Source organism: Rhinolophus hipposideros, assembly GCF_964194185.1.
Source record: "Rhinolophus hipposideros genome assembly, chromosome: 24".
NCBI classification, from domain to species: domain Eukaryota; kingdom Metazoa; phylum Chordata; class Mammalia; order Chiroptera; family Rhinolophidae; genus Rhinolophus; species Rhinolophus hipposideros.
In genome coordinates, this window is record NC_138070.1 from 17,740,426 (window position 1) to 17,756,158 (window position 15,733).

General features: G+C 38.7%; 1 protein-coding gene and 1 pseudogene across 3 annotated transcripts in view; both read right to left on the reverse strand.

Moving 5' to 3' along the window:
• The window catches only part of TTC28 (tetratricopeptide repeat domain 28), a 617,832-nt gene that overhangs the window by 435,902 nt on the left and 166,197 nt on the right, over nucleotides 1-15,733 (reverse strand). The gene's annotated exons all lie outside the window — the stretch shown is intronic.
• On the reverse strand, nucleotides 1,708-9,410 carry LOC308492351 (translation machinery-associated protein 16-like; annotated as a pseudogene). The gene has a single exon. The product of its transcript is annotated as a translation machinery-associated protein 16-like (transcript).

Below are 15,733 nucleotides of genomic sequence, written 5' to 3' on the forward strand. Positions count from 1 at the left end.
TTGCTGGACTTGTCATGGTGATCACTTCTTTAGCATGGGGAGTATAATCCATAATGTTGTAAAAAATTGCATAGAGCTAGGTGGGTACTGTTGAATAACTATGATGTACACCTGAAACTAAATATTGTACGTTAGCTGTATTTTAATTTTAAAATCTTAAAAAAAAGAAAATATCACAATGAAAAAAATTCTCACTGACATACGCAAACACATAATAAAAACAGTGGATCAACTAACACTGAAGCTAGTAGAGAGGTCAAAAAGCAAAAGTAGAAAGATCATGTATAATTACAACAGTAAATTAAGGGATACACGCAAACACACACACAAGAAATAAAAACTAATGACAAAAATATAAACATGGAAGGGGTGAGTAAAAATGCTAGTGATTTTAGAATGTGTTCAAACCTAAGTGACCATCAACTTAAAATAGACTGCTATAAACATAGCTTGATATATAAGCACATGGTAACCACAAACCAAAAATATACAAAAGATATACAAGAAATTTTTAAAAAAGAATCCAAACACACTAAAGTCACCAACATACAAGATAAGAGAGCAAGAAGAGAATAAGAAAGTAACAGAGAACTACAAAAACAATCAGAAAACAATAAAATGGTAATGAATACATACCTATCGATAATTACTTTAAATGCAAATGGATTAAATGCTCCAATCAAAAGACAAATGAATAAAAAAGATGTGGTACATATATATAATGGAATATTATTCAACCATAAAAAGGGAATGAAATCTTACCATTTGTAACAACATGAATGGACCTAGAGGGCATTATGCTAAGTGAAATAAGTCAGACAAAGAAAGACAAATACCGTATGATCCCATTTATATGTGGAATCTAAAACATAAAATAAATGAACAAACAAAACAGAAACAAACTCATAGATACAAAAAACAAACTTGTGGTTGCCAGATGGGAATTTGGGGGTTTGGTTGAGAAATGTGAAGGGATTAAGAAGTACAAAGTGTCAGTTACAAATAGTCACAGGGAATTAAAGCACAGCTTAGGTAATAATAGTCAGAAATATTATAATAGCTAAATATGGTGTCAGGTGGGTGCAGGACTTATCAGGGGGATCATTTTGCAAGTTATATAAATGTCTAACCACTACTCTATACACCTAAAATTAATATTATAGTGAATGTCAACTGTAATTGAAAATAAAAATTTAATTTAAAACAAGAAACCTAGAAAAAAAAAGCACATCTGAAAAAAAAAGCACTGTTTCCTGAAGCAGTCATGTCTTAATGACCAGTTTTCATATCCCAAAGTCCAAAACTCATGTTGTCCATAGAAATTTCTAGCTTCTTCTTTTTTTTTTTTAAGATTTTATTGGGGAAGGGGAACAGGACTTTTTTCCAAGTCAAGTTGTTCTCCTTTCAGTCTTAGTTGTGGAGGGTGCAGCTCAGCTCCAGGTCCAGTTGCCTGTTGCTAGTTGTAGGGGGTGCAGCCCACCATCCCTTGCGGGACTTAACGGGATTGAACCTTGAACCGGCAACCTTGTGGTTGAGAGCCCACTGGCCCATGTGGGAATCGAACCGGCAGCCTTCGGAGTTAGGAGCATGGAGCGCCAACCGCCTGAGCCACCGGGCCAGCCCTCTAGCTTCTTCTTCTTCTTCTTCTTTTTTTTTTTTTTTTTTGAAGCTTTCAAATTATTTATTTTCAACTCAAATAAAGGAAAATCAGGCCACTGCAGTCATGTCCTTATCTGAGTCACTTGATTCATCATTTAGTTCCAATTCCCCCAAATCTTTGTCCACAGTTATACAGTTTTCTTCTTGCACTTCTTAGGAACTGCATCATTAACACACATTTTTCTCATTTTAATGTTTGGCAATTTCTTCAGATCAAAATCCCATTCCCTAAACGTTTTCAGATTACTGCATTCACAATATCTGGAATCTCAAGGCCGTATCCCTCAAGCTGTTGTCGCTCCCGCTCCATCGTCTTGTCTGATGACTCTCTCCGGGGAACAGTGCCGCCTTCCCTGTCTGTCGTTGACGCTGTTATGTAATTCAATCTGCTCCAGCTCACTGCTGAATCGATTTAAATACCTTTCAATTAATTCACAAGCATCTTTCCTTGAATATGCTACTTTTTGGGGATCAATATGATTCTGAAACCACTGCAATTTTTCACCAAGTTTGAGACGCAACGCCTTTTCATTCTTCAACTTTTCCTTTTTTTCTTCTTTGTGGGCTTCTCTCGTATTTTGAGCAGCTTTTCTACTGTACGGATGGATGACTTTTTCTTCCCATCCCACAATTTTTCCCTTTGGTGCTTTAGGCATGGAGACGTCCCCGCGGCCCCAGGGGGATTCTGCACTCCAGACCCGGGCTACCTCACCCACAGCAGCTCCAGGAGTTCACAGTGCAACTCCAACCCAAACACACGTGGGGCCGCTCTGGCTTCTTTTTATAGTTATTCTTATGGGTGTACGTTTTAAATCACTGTAATAATCCAATCAAATAGTATCACAAAGTTAAATTATTGCTTTTTAAAAAGTATGCTTTAGTAAGTTATAGGATGAATCCCGTTTCATTAGCTTTTTTCAAAATAATGGAAGTAATCTTTAATAGTCTAACCTATTGATTCTTCCACATAAACTTCAAATTAACCCTGTCAAATTTCAAGAAAAACTTAGTTGATACTTGTACTGTTTTCATTATATAAAATCACACCGGGTTCTTATTTGCATTATTCTTAAGTAATTTTTGCACTGATAAATGTGCCTCTTTTTTCCCAATATATTTCCTAATAGAGGTAGAATGCTATTTATTTTATCGAACTCTTATTTTTTCTAGTATCTTAGTCAACTTATTTGGAATTCCTAGGTATAAAGTAAGTTTGCTGTAAATAGTTTTGTCTTAATTTTCTATAAAAATCTGTTTAAAAGTTTTACCTCAAAAAGCTTTATCTCAAAATAATAATAAAATACATTTAAATGAGCCATGTCTGAGGATTGCTAGAGATACAAAAATAAACACATGAAACAAACAAGGTAATAAATTCCTCCAAACAAAAACACAAAACCTTAAGGAAGTAGATTTTAGCTTGAAGGTAGTGTGGACTTCCCTTCCAATTTGTACCTAAAAACCACTCTGAAATGAGTGAGATGGTTTGAAAAATTCCAAATGTATCTAAACCTGTTTTTCAATAACTTTCTCAATAATCTCCCCTAAAATAAAAATTCTCATACAAACCAGGATTTGGTCAAAACAGAAAACATCAAAAGTTAAGTTCCTGAATAAGAGCCTTAATCTTTTTTTCAAGTCAGTTTCTGAAAGGTAGTATTAAAATATTCACCAGAATAATAACAGTATACTCTGCTTTTATCGATTGGTAATGAATGTACCACGCATCCCAATAACAGATTATTGAACACAACATCCAAAGTCCAGAAGGTCTCCTAGCTGCAAGCCCCTTGCCTGTCTGCCTGCGTCCACGACAGAGGACGTGGGAGTTTTATATTCCTACTCCTAATATATTCCTACTCCTAAAAGATCCTAATCTTTTTTCTAATAGAAAGCCTAACGGAGGTGAATAAACCTGACAAAAATTGCCTTGCTCTCCAACTTGCCCCTCAAAATAGGGTCAAAGTGCCACCACCTGCTGCCTTCTTCCAGGTCAGGCCCACGTATTCACCAGGACCAGCTCCTACGTTTTTTTCAGAAAGGATGGATTTCTCTTTTATTCCTGTTACTGCCATTGCTCCGTATTAACAATGCAATTATCTTGCCTTTGTCCTCAGTCTCCCAGCTGAGTGCTGACTCCTCCGTGTCAATTCCTTATTCAACTTTTTTATTCCTTGTCTGTGAATATCTAGAATCAGAACCAATGCCTGGCTCTTGACCTCAAGAACACCTTGGCACCAGACCTACTATGAGGCTCTGATCTTCGGTATGTGTGTCTGAGTCTGGATTGTCCAGTTTTCAGCCCAGGTTTGGCTGTAACTATCAGTTTCAAGGCTGTCCTTTTAGGAAATGTTGAAGCATGGAGAGGAGCAGGTACATGTTCACTGAGTAACAGGGTTAAATACAAACAGGTATACATTTAGGAAAGGTTAAGATGGTAAGTTCTGGGGGGCAGCTGGTTGGTTCAGTTGGTTAGAGCGCAGTGTTCATAACACCAACGTTGCCAGTTCCATTCCCACGTGGGCCAGTGAACTGCACCCTCCACAACTAGATTGAAAAGAAACAATGACTTGACTTAGAGCTGATGGGTCCTGGAAAAAAACACTGTTCCACAATAAAATAAAATACATTTTTTAAAAAGATGGTAAATTTTACATTATGTATATTTGCCACATTTTTTTTAATGAAAATAAATAGAAGTGAACTTCAAAAGTCTATAGGAAAAGAATAGCTAGAGACTCTAAAAGGAGATTCAATTAGGATTACCAGGACAAAAGTTGAATAAATGAAAGAAGCCAGGTCAGAGTTGAAGTATACTAAAATGAAAGTCTTAGTATTGGGATATTTAAGTTCAGAGATGAAGTAATAAGTAAAGATTGATTATGCTGAGATACTTTTTCATTAACTAGTTTTAATTATAAAGTAAAAATATATTGTGGTAGAAATGCAAACAGATATAGAGGGTATAAAACAAAAAATTAAATTCATCCTCCCTTTCACTGACTGAACTTTTCTAAGCATAAATAGTTTTTTCCAATTCACATGAGAAAATACTTTACATACGGACCTTTAACTTGCTTTTCCACCCAAAAGAATATCTAGGACACCTTATGAGATACCTCCTCTAATTTTGGCTATATCACATTCAAAACACAATTCCCTAATTGACCCACTGGTAGGATCTGTTTACCTACAGTTTGCCTTTTAAAGAGGGTCGCACACTCCTGTGCTTGTTCCTTATTGTGGCTTCCTTGCCTACTGCCATTATTTCCTTTTCTATCATTATCTTCCAATTGCCTACAACTTTGTTAAAAGCCAGATCTCTGTCCCTTCATCTTTATATCTCTAGTACCTGCAATGGTGCCTAGCACACAGTAATATTAAATACTTTGTTGACTGAATGAATGAATGGCCATTGACTTATCCAAAGACAAATGGATAATAAGTGGCAGAAATGGCATTAGATATAATTCTCAACCTAGCTCTCTTTCTCCATTGGACAATATCATTCTATTGAGTCTATCTTAAAAACTGATAAACACCCTGCTACCTCTAATATCAAATCCAATTTTTCCCTTGGTTTTTGAGGTCCTCCATAATCCGAGCCTACCCGCTCCCACCAGCCCTCTCCCTCCAACTCTAAAATTAAGTCACCATAAGCCATAAATAATGGTCTCTTCTCTGTCCTTCCCACTGGTTATGCTTATTCCATCCAGGTCATGGCTTAATCGGTTGCCCCATTCTAGAATTCCCTCCTTTCTTTTTTTTTTTTATTTTTATTTATTTTAAGTGTGTTTTTCCAGGACTCATCAGCTCCAAGTCAAGTAGTTGTTTTAATCTAGTTGTGGAGGGCGCAGCTCACAGTGGCCCATGTGGGGATCGACCCGGCAACCTTGCTGTTAAGAGCACTGGGCTCTAACCAACTGAGCTAACTGGCTGCCCCCTAGACCTCCCTCCTTTCTCATGTCCTTCTACTCCAATCACAGTCATCATTCATCATGCAGCTTGTCTCAATATCTTCTCTAAACTCATGTTATAATTATACTTAATGTATATAGTTTAACATACATTGTTCTCTGTTGCATATTTGTTAGTATTTCCTCTCCTATTATCTCTTGAAGGTAGAAACTATGTTTTAACAATAATAGCTACAATTATAGAGCAAATGTGATAGATTGTATTTATTCAAAATACTCACTGCTCTTCTCTACCTGTCCCATGCAAAAAAAGAAAATTCCTTTGAGATGATTATACTTCCTGCTCCAGTGATTTCAGGTATTGTCATATGACTAGCTTGGGCCAATAGAATATGAGTAAAAGTGGCATTTGCCACATCTGAACAGAATTTTAAGAGCTGTCGCATGGTCCCATCGTGTCTCTTTTTCCTCTGCTATCAGATGGGCTTATATCTCAGATAAGGGCTGAGTCCGGTGTGGATCTTAGAGGAAAAAGGTTGTGGAGCAGGCCTGCAATTGACCTGCAGCCAATGTAAATGAGCAAGGTGAGAACTAAACCTTTGGATTACTTGTTAAGCCACTGCGATTTGGGGGTTGTTACCTCAGCACAATATAGCGTAAGCCAATATCCCCAAATAATACTCTTCCTTCTGCTGCTTTCCCCACCCCTACCTTACCAGGCTATACAATAACAACATTAGAAATTCCAAGAAGTTACTTGAGGAGTCCTAGGGCTTTCCTTATCCCTAGTCAAAGTGGGGTTAGGGGCTTCCAAGAACATTAATTATAAAGATTGAGAATACCTGTGGCAAGAGAAGATTGGCATATCATTTCCCATCTGGATAATCAGTTAGACCAGCTGTTCAGGCATGTTAGAACAGACCGGAGAGCCCCACCAGGCCCAAGAATTTACATGTCTAACCAACTTCCAGGTGGTGCTGAAGCTGCTAGTCTAGGACCACATTTTGAGTGCTACTGGGTTAGGCAACGAATAGTTGATCAGCCCCGATAATTTGAGAGAACTAGCAGAAAGAGGGCAATAGTGGAAAAGCTGAAACTCCCATCATTTGGTATGGCAAAGATCCAAGAATTCCCAAAGTTTGGATTTCACAGAAGATGGCTTGGGATATCTTGCTGGTATCCCAGCCAAGAGGACAGCCTGCAGGCAAAGGGATTCCAGCAGCAGGAAGCTTTAGAGCAGGGCTGTCCAAACTTTTTTCAACGGTTTTCACCAAGGGCCATATGCGGTAAAATATACAAACAGCCAGGCCACTCACTCAAGGTGAAGTAGGTATTGCCTCACCTGGTTTATTTAAGTAAATTAAATATATTTTTGGAATTTGCTGCAGGCCAATAAAAAATGCATCACGGGCTGCAGTTGGCCCGCGGGCCGCCGTTTGGACACCCCTGCTTTAGAGTATACCACAAGAGGGGGACACTGAGAGGCTGAGAGAGACAGAACTGGAACTCAGTCTCTCATATTAAGGAACTGCAGTGGAGAAGCTCTTAAAGGGTTCTTCAAAATATTCATACACCTGCTTCCCCAAGAGAACTAGCATTTGCACAGCTGCCAATGTTGACCAGAAAAACTGCAACAATCAACAGTGTGTGAGCTACAACTGCACAGTAAAGTGAGTTAAACCCTTTCCATCTCCTTCCTTCTGATATATTGGAAGAGCTAGAGACCCAAAGAGATGGGGAAGTTTTCCCCATGAAGCCTGGGCCACTGGCTCTGGAAAGAACTTTAAATTGGATATAACACTAGTTTTAAATTAGACCAGAATGAATTTTTTTAATACCCAAAAGTACACAGAAAGTTACGGAATCTGGAATTTGCCCCGAAAGAGAAATTTGGCAGAGCATGATTGAAAGAAGTGATCGTAGGAAAATAAAGCTATGTCATGTTTGTACCCCGTAAGATTGGTGAGGAAGCTACATGCTAATTTACTGTATCTGCACCTTCCTTTTCCTGATTAGATGCATATCTTTTATAATCTCTTGATGACGCTTACTCTTCATTTTTCTTTAGAAAATGTTTTTCCTATCTATGAAAAAGACTAAATTAGAGTGTGATAAGACTCTATTGGTCTCCATTTGCTCACTTCAGAAGGGAATAAAATCCTCAGGCTTATATCCTCTTTAGAAGAGAACGTAAAATAAAATTTCATTCATTTTACCTATGTCTAGGTCCTACCAGACATATCATGTGAGCCAATTTCTAGATATGTCCTAGAAATTGTATGTGACACTTCCTCTTTCTCTCTCCGTACCAAGACTTGTATTGTTTTGTTTTTTTTTTTTAATATTTTACTGGGGAAAGAGAACAGGGCTTTATTGGGGAACAGTGTGTACTTCCAGGACTTTTTTCCAAGTCATTGGACTTTCAATCTTAGTTGTGGAGGGTGCCGTTCAACTTCAAGTTTTTGTCCTTTCACTCTTAGTTGTGGAGGGCTCAGCTCAGCTCCAGGTCCAGTTGCTGTTGCTAGTTGCAGGGGGCACAGCCCACCATCCCTTGCAGGAGTCGAACTGGCAACCTTGTGGTTGAGAGGACGTGCTCCAACCAACTGAGTCATCTGGGAGCTCAGCTGCAGCTCAGCTCACGATGACGTGTTCAATCTTAGTTGCAGGGGGCGCTGCCCACCATCCCTTGCGGGACTCGAGGAGTTGAACTGGCAACCTTGTGGCTGAGAGCCCACTGGCCCATGTGGGAATTGAACCGGCAGCCTTCGGAGTTAGGAGCACGGAGCTCTAACCGCCTGAGTCACCGGGCCGGCCCAAGACTTGTATTTTATCTCTATGTTTTCTACCATCTCTATTTCACCTGCTATGATCACTTCATCTTCAGTATTGACTCTCCCAGGATTTTCACATCCACCAAACTGAACTACAGTGTTTTTCACTGCTTTAATATCCTCTTCAGAACAGAAGGAGCAGTACCACTTGGAAGCCATTTATATTAAGTCAAATTTCAACTTACAAAAGAACTTGAAATGACCTGATATTGCGGTCTTTTACAGACTTCTCACCAGATGCTTTCCATTTTATAGACTCCCCCAAAACTTCAATTTCTTACTGCATTTCTACACCTCTGTGTCCAATGATCATATATAACCAGCAGAACTATAAAACATCATAGATTTACATTTTCTGGTTATAGACTTAGGTTTACTGACAAACTCTGAATTCTCTTGTTAGGGAGAAAACTATTTTCTTCAGCTATCTTCCTGAAACACAATTATTAGGATGAATTCTGCATGTATGAAAACTGCTGGAATACAGTAAGTTATAGATAGATAAAACCAGAAACTAAATTTTAATTTTTTAAAATACATACGAGGTCTGACAAGTAAGTTCACAAACTTGCCACCATGCGCTTACACGGGCAGCACTGTACAAACAGCTTGGTAAGGTTTCAGAATCTTGGTATGTCAGTGTCTCATAGCTGTATTTGTGTTGACGTGTGGCGGTATCTTGCTGAGTGGCATGCATTATTATTGTTGAATGTTTTTGTGTGCCGTCGTGAGAATGTCTGAGCTTGAATTAGAGCAACAAACAAACATTAAATTTCTTGTTAAACTTGGCAAGAGTGGAGGTGAAATCAGGGACATGTTAGTCCAAGTTTATGGGGATAATGCCATGAAGAAAACGGCAGTGAACAAACAGATTAAACATTTCTCTGAGGGTAGAGAATGATTCACTGATGAAGAAAGGTCAGGGCGGCCAGTAAAAAGCAGAACCGATGAAAACACTGCAAAAATTCGTCAAATTGTGCATCAAAATCATCCGTTGACTGTGAGAAGCATAGCAGACCAAGTAAACATTGATAGAGAAACAGTTAGGAAAGTCTTAATTGAGAATCTTGGCATGAGAAGGGTGTGTGCAAAAATGGTCCTGAAGCAGCTCACTGATGAACAAAAGCAAAGGAGAGTTGAAGTTTGCCAAAACCTAGAGGAAAGGCAAGATGATGTTTTGGGCTGTGTTATCACTGGTGATGAAACATGGGTGTACCAATACGATCCTGAAACAAGGCATCAAAGTATACAATGGAAGTCAGCCAATGCTCCATGACCAAAAAAGTTCACAGTCCAAACCAAGTGTTAAAACGATGTTGCTAACCTCTTTTGCTATCAGAGGAATTATTCATTTTGAATTTGTACCAACTGGTCAAACAATTCACCATGTTTACTATTTGGAAGTGCTGAAAAGGCTGCGTGAAAAAGTTAGATGAAAACGACCTGAACTTTTCGCCAACAATTCATGGCTCTTGCATCACGACAATGCACCAGCTCACACAGCACTGTCTGTGAGGGAGTTTTTAGCCAGTAAACAAATAACTGTATTGGAACACCCTCCCTACTCACCTGATCTGGCCCCCGATGACATCTTTCTTTACCCAAAGATAAAGGAAATATTGAAAGGAAGACATTTTGATGACATTCAGGACATCGAGGGTAATACGACAAAAACTGTGATGGCCATTCCAGAAAAAGAGTTCCAAAACTGCTTTAAAGGGTTGACTAGGTGCTGGCATCAGTGCATAGCTTCCCAAGGGGAGTCCTTCGAAGGTGACCGTAGTGATATTCAGCAATGAGATATGGGGCACTTTTTCTAGGATGAGTTCGTGAACCTAATTGTCAGGCCTCATATATAAATTCTAGAAAGAGTCAATTTCCCAACTTTAAAATAGGCACAAAATAAGTCTTATCTTGGGATGATTATATTGGTCAAGGTTAGATTTAGCTGCAGCTACTAGATAAATCAAAATTAACAGTGACTTACCTAAGAGAAATTTAATTTTTTCTGATATAAGCACAGTGCAGGGATCAGAAGCCCAAAGCTGACCTGTCATCTTCAGTATCATCAAGGACCCATGCCCTATCTTGCCTCCCCCCATCTTCCACACACAGCTTTCACCTACAGTCCAAACAGCCACTTAAGCACCAGCCATCATATCCACATTCCAGCCAGCAGGAAGGAGAAAGACAGGAATAAAAGCACATCCTCCCTATAAAGATATGTCCTAAACTTAAAAAAAAAAAAAGAGAGAGAGATGTCCTAGAAATTGTATGTGACACTTCTGATTACATCCCACTGGCTAGAATTTAGTTTCATCAAATGCACCTTAGCTGTGAGACTGGGAAATGTAGCCTTTATTCTGGGCAGCCAAAGGTCTGGTTAATAATTGAAGAGTTTATTGCTCTGAAAAAAGGGAAGTGAGTACTGGAGAACAGCCAGCGATGTGTGCCACAGTGATGACCATGTTCCATTGTTTCTGAGCACCAGGACATACGTTATGACCTCAGGCAAGTCCATTTACATTTTCTCACTCAAAAGTCTCCCAACTCCTGGCATTAAGAGTATCAACTAAAAAAAGGTAAAAAATACAAACTTTCAGTTATAATTTGAATAAGTTCTTGGGATCTAATGTGTAGCATTGTGATTACAGTTAATAATACTGTATTATATATTTGAAAGTTGCTACGAGAGTAGATCCTAAATGTTTTCACCACAAGAAAAGAGATGGTAATTACGTGGTAGAGATGTTTGCTAACGCTATGGTGGTAATCATTTTGCAACGTATCAGTCAGTATCTTACACAGTGTTACATGTCAGCTACATCTCAATAAAGTTGGGTGGGGGAGGAGAAAGAAAAATGGCAGAAAATAATAGGGTTATACCTGAGAATGCCAAGAGATGCTTAACTGGAAGGCAGCAGTGAATTTACTAAGGATTTCAGGTGGCATTGGAGCAATGACAGGATTTAAAACAATACTGATTTGGTACTGTTTCTTCTTTCTGCTTGAGATACTTCCTCCATGTTGCAGGCACGAACACCAGAAAATTCCACCATAAAGTTTTAAGGCTGTATAAAAGATTGTATACCAAACAAAAGTAATAAATTTACAAAAGCCATCCAGAGTACCAAGAATGGGAAATGTGATTGTCACTAAGATTAGCCCAGTGCGTGACTAATCCTGCATGGCCATATTTACATCTCTAATTTGCTCATATAAATGCATTAAGCCAGATGGTTTTAGGGACTAGCACTCTGAGTACACTCGTGGGTCAGCACCCACATCTCCCAGACTTCAGCAGTCCCCACCCCTCACCCTTCATTAATTTTCTAGCATAACCCCTTTATGCTTATTTTTCCTCCACTACCATAATCAGCTTTCTAACATTCTCTATACCTACGCCAACTTCTGCGATAACCTTGCTAAGTTATACGAGATCGTGAAGAGGCAACTATTAGTTGAACTTAGAAAATATTAGGAAGACAGTTTTTAAAATGAGCACTTTATTTGATTTGTGAAAAATTAGCATCTCCTACCAAAAATAGGAATCACATATTTTACTAGTATAAATCTTCTTCCATCTTTTATAGAATAACCCACATTAATAACTGAAATTCCTGAAAATTCAATAAAAATTATAAAACCAAAGCTTTTATTTGTTAAATTTTAATACTGATTTTCAATTATTATAATGATTCTGCATTTACTGACCTGTTGGCACCTAGGTCCTACCAGACATATCATGTGAGCCTGTTCAGTAAGGCAGCTGTGGTCGCAGGTTGTTTCTAGACTAACAATACACTGTTGTATACAGTCATTTTCTTCTATCTCAAGTGCCTTCAATTAATGGTCCTCGATTAGTCTTCAGAATGGAATTCTCAGATTAGGAATTATACATGACAAGCAGATATAAAACAAAGACATGGCCTCAAGCGTAGATTGTTTGTTATATCATAAAATAAATCTGAAAGATCCCAGAAACTATCTGTTTATTTTAGAGCAATAAGGTACAAAGTAAGAATGCTATGAAAATGGGATTGTGTGTCCAAAAGGAAAACATCCTCAAAGAATGTGAGCATAACTTGGGAGAAACAGACACAATCCACTCTGAGAAGTTGAATGGATCCCCAGGGCAAATCTGCAGCTGGTCTACAAATGGTGGGAGCAGTTAAGGAAGGATATCTTTGGGTTCACAACGCAACTAGAAGAGGCCGAGATTGCAATCCCAAGACCTACAGAATCTATGTATTTGAGTGATGGCAAAAGCTATTTAAATCAGCAATCTCAGGGGAAATATGCATAGTAAAGACACAACTATTTAATTTTCAGTTTATGTCTCCTATCCCTCCTTTAAATTTGGATTGTCATTTCTTTTGTCTTCTACTCCTATCATACATACAAGAGTTTACTGATGCTATGCTGAGGGTCACAATTGTAGGATTGGCTCTCATTTGGTTTTGAAAGCACATATAATAATCATTAAGTATCTATCATTTCATGTTAGATTCAACCTTCTTGGTACAACCGAAACACTCCAATTATGATTTTCAAGAACATGTATTTATTCTGTTTCTAGTTATGGCTAAATTAACAACTTAAATTTAGATCCCCTATTTATCCTTCTTTCTCTGAGAACTGCACCTCCTCAAATAGGATTGAGAGTCTGAAGCTGTGTTTGTTCTGCATGAATCTGCCCCCTGGCTGCAGGAAGCTGGGCCAGGACTGAACATCTGATCAAGTTAGGGATTCAAACCTCTTGTAGGAATCTGGAATTGATATTCTATTCTATTATCCACTATGCTATTAGGCTGGACTATTTTCTTGTGAACCCCAGGACCTAAGGCTGCCATTATGTTAGATATGCTTGGTACCTGTACGCCAAAACAGAGAAAGCTGGTCTTCAGAAAAAGAGAAAAGCATGAACAGCTGCAGACAAGGGGCAGGGATAAGAGACTGGTACATTGAATAATAGCCCCCAAAGATATCGAGGTTCTAATCCCTGGAACTTGGGAAGGTTACCTTATATGGCAGGAAGTGCTTTGCAGATATGATCCAGTTAAGGGTCTTGAGATGGGGAGAGTATCCTGAATTATCCATGTAGGCCCTAAATATAATTACAAACACCCTTATAAGAAAGAGGCAGAGGGAGATTTTACTACAGAAGATTTTACTAATATGACTGAAGCAAGATGCCATATTGCTTTGAAGATAAGGAAGGGGACATGAGCCAAGGAATGTAAAAATGTAGCTCTAGAAGACGGAAAAGGCAAGGAAACAGATTCTGCCCTAGAGCCACCAGAGGGCACATAGCCCTGACATCACCTTGATTTGAGCCCAGCGAAATTGATTTCAGACTTCTGAGCCTCTACAACGTTAGGAGAATAAATTATTGTTTAAGCCACTAAGTGTGTTGCTTTGTTATAGCAGCAACAGGAAACTGATATAGAGACCAGGTGGCCCTAGACAAAGTGACTGAGAAAAGTGGTTGCTGATTCCTAACTACTTTATATTTCATTCCTTCAAGTAGACTAGCTTGCACATCTTGCCATTAGGTTCCACAAGATACCAGAGTTTCATTTCAATAAATCAACATTTTGCTTAGGCCAACCAGAATGTTAGCTAAGATGTAAAGCAAACCCAATAAAATAAAAGTATAAGAAGCTATGCAGTATAATTTAAGAGTCACAAAGCATGATTTCCAGATAAAAAATGTATTTTCTACCAACTCAAAAAGAGTGTCCCAAATTTCTACCACAGTAGTCACCTTTGTAGCAGTAGGCATTATTTCCAGCATGCCTTGCCTTAAAGTGAAACTATTTTTACCTGAAAGTGAAATTCCCCAACAGACCACAATAACATGACTTTGTGAACAAAATAATATAACAGAGTTTTATATTTGGCCCTACAGAAATAGAACAAAGAAAAGGTACATTAGCAAGAAGGAAATTGGAAGAGACTGAAACCTAAAACAGCATCTAAAAAGGCAAAATTCAGTCATGTCGCTGTAATACAATAAGAAATATACATTTGGACTTTGTCCTGAATTCCTCACACACAGCTCCAAAAAATCCTTTGGTACCTCTAGAGTGGTAAGAGTGTATTTTATGTGCTCATGAGAAGACTGGTTCCTGGGCGCTGGTCTACAGAGAGACCAAGGAATGATTAGAGGGCTGGAAATTTTCAGCTCCACCCTGACCTCTAGCGTGGCTGAGTTCATCACCACGGGCCAATGCTTTAATCAATCTGACCTCCATAACCAAGCCTCCATATCCGAGCCTCCACAAAAACTATAAATGATGAGGTCCAAAAGCTTCTGGGTTGGTGAACACATTGAGGTGCTAGGAGGGTGGCGCCCAAAGGGAGACATGCAAGCTCTGTTTGTGCCTTACTCATCTCTTCCATAAAGCGTTTCCCTGAGTTGTGTAAGCTGTTATATATAGCAAGGTATCAAACCTGAGAAGGGATCATGGGAACCCTTGATTTACAGTCAGTTGTTCTAAAGTACAGGTGGCAAACTGGTACTTGTTACTGGCATCTGAAGTGGGAGCCGTCTTGTGGGGCTGAGACCTTAACCTGTAGGGTCGACGTTAACTTTCAGTAGTATCACAATTGAAATGAATAGTAGGACACCCAGTTGGTATCTGGGGAATCAGAGAATTGGTTGATGGTATGGGAAAAACCCACACACTAGCAATAAAAAAGGACAAGGTTTTAGCCCATAGAGAACAGTACAGAAGAAGTGGGTACCCAGAGAAGGTTAGATTCAAAACCTGGAGATGAAATAAACTGATTTTTCCTCCATGTCAGCCTAAGGCCTACAGATTTAAGGATCAACAAAGAATCCAAAATGTATTTCACAAATCCAATCTATCTGAAAAGCTCAGTACAGAAATTATACTCTCCCAACATTAAGCACTAAATACCGTGTTTCCCCAAAAATAAGACCGGGTCTTATACCGTATTTTACCGAAAATAAGACTGGGTCTTTATATTAATTTTTGCTCCAAAAGACATATTAGGGCGTATTTTCAGGGGATGTCTTATTTTTTCATTTACTACAATCTACATTTATTCAAATAGTCATGTCAACCTCTTCTGGAACATAGAATGTACTAAATGCATTCACCTGACTGACCATCTTAACTGGGGCTTATTTTCAGGGTAGGGCTTATTTTGGGGGAAACACGGTATCAGTACAGTGAGAGAAGCAGTTTTCCATTTTCAACAATGAGAAACAAACAGGTTCATCAATCCTTTCACCTTTCAAAGCTTGGGAAGTTGTAGTTTTGTGAACAATATTTAGGCTATCTGTCTTTTATTTAC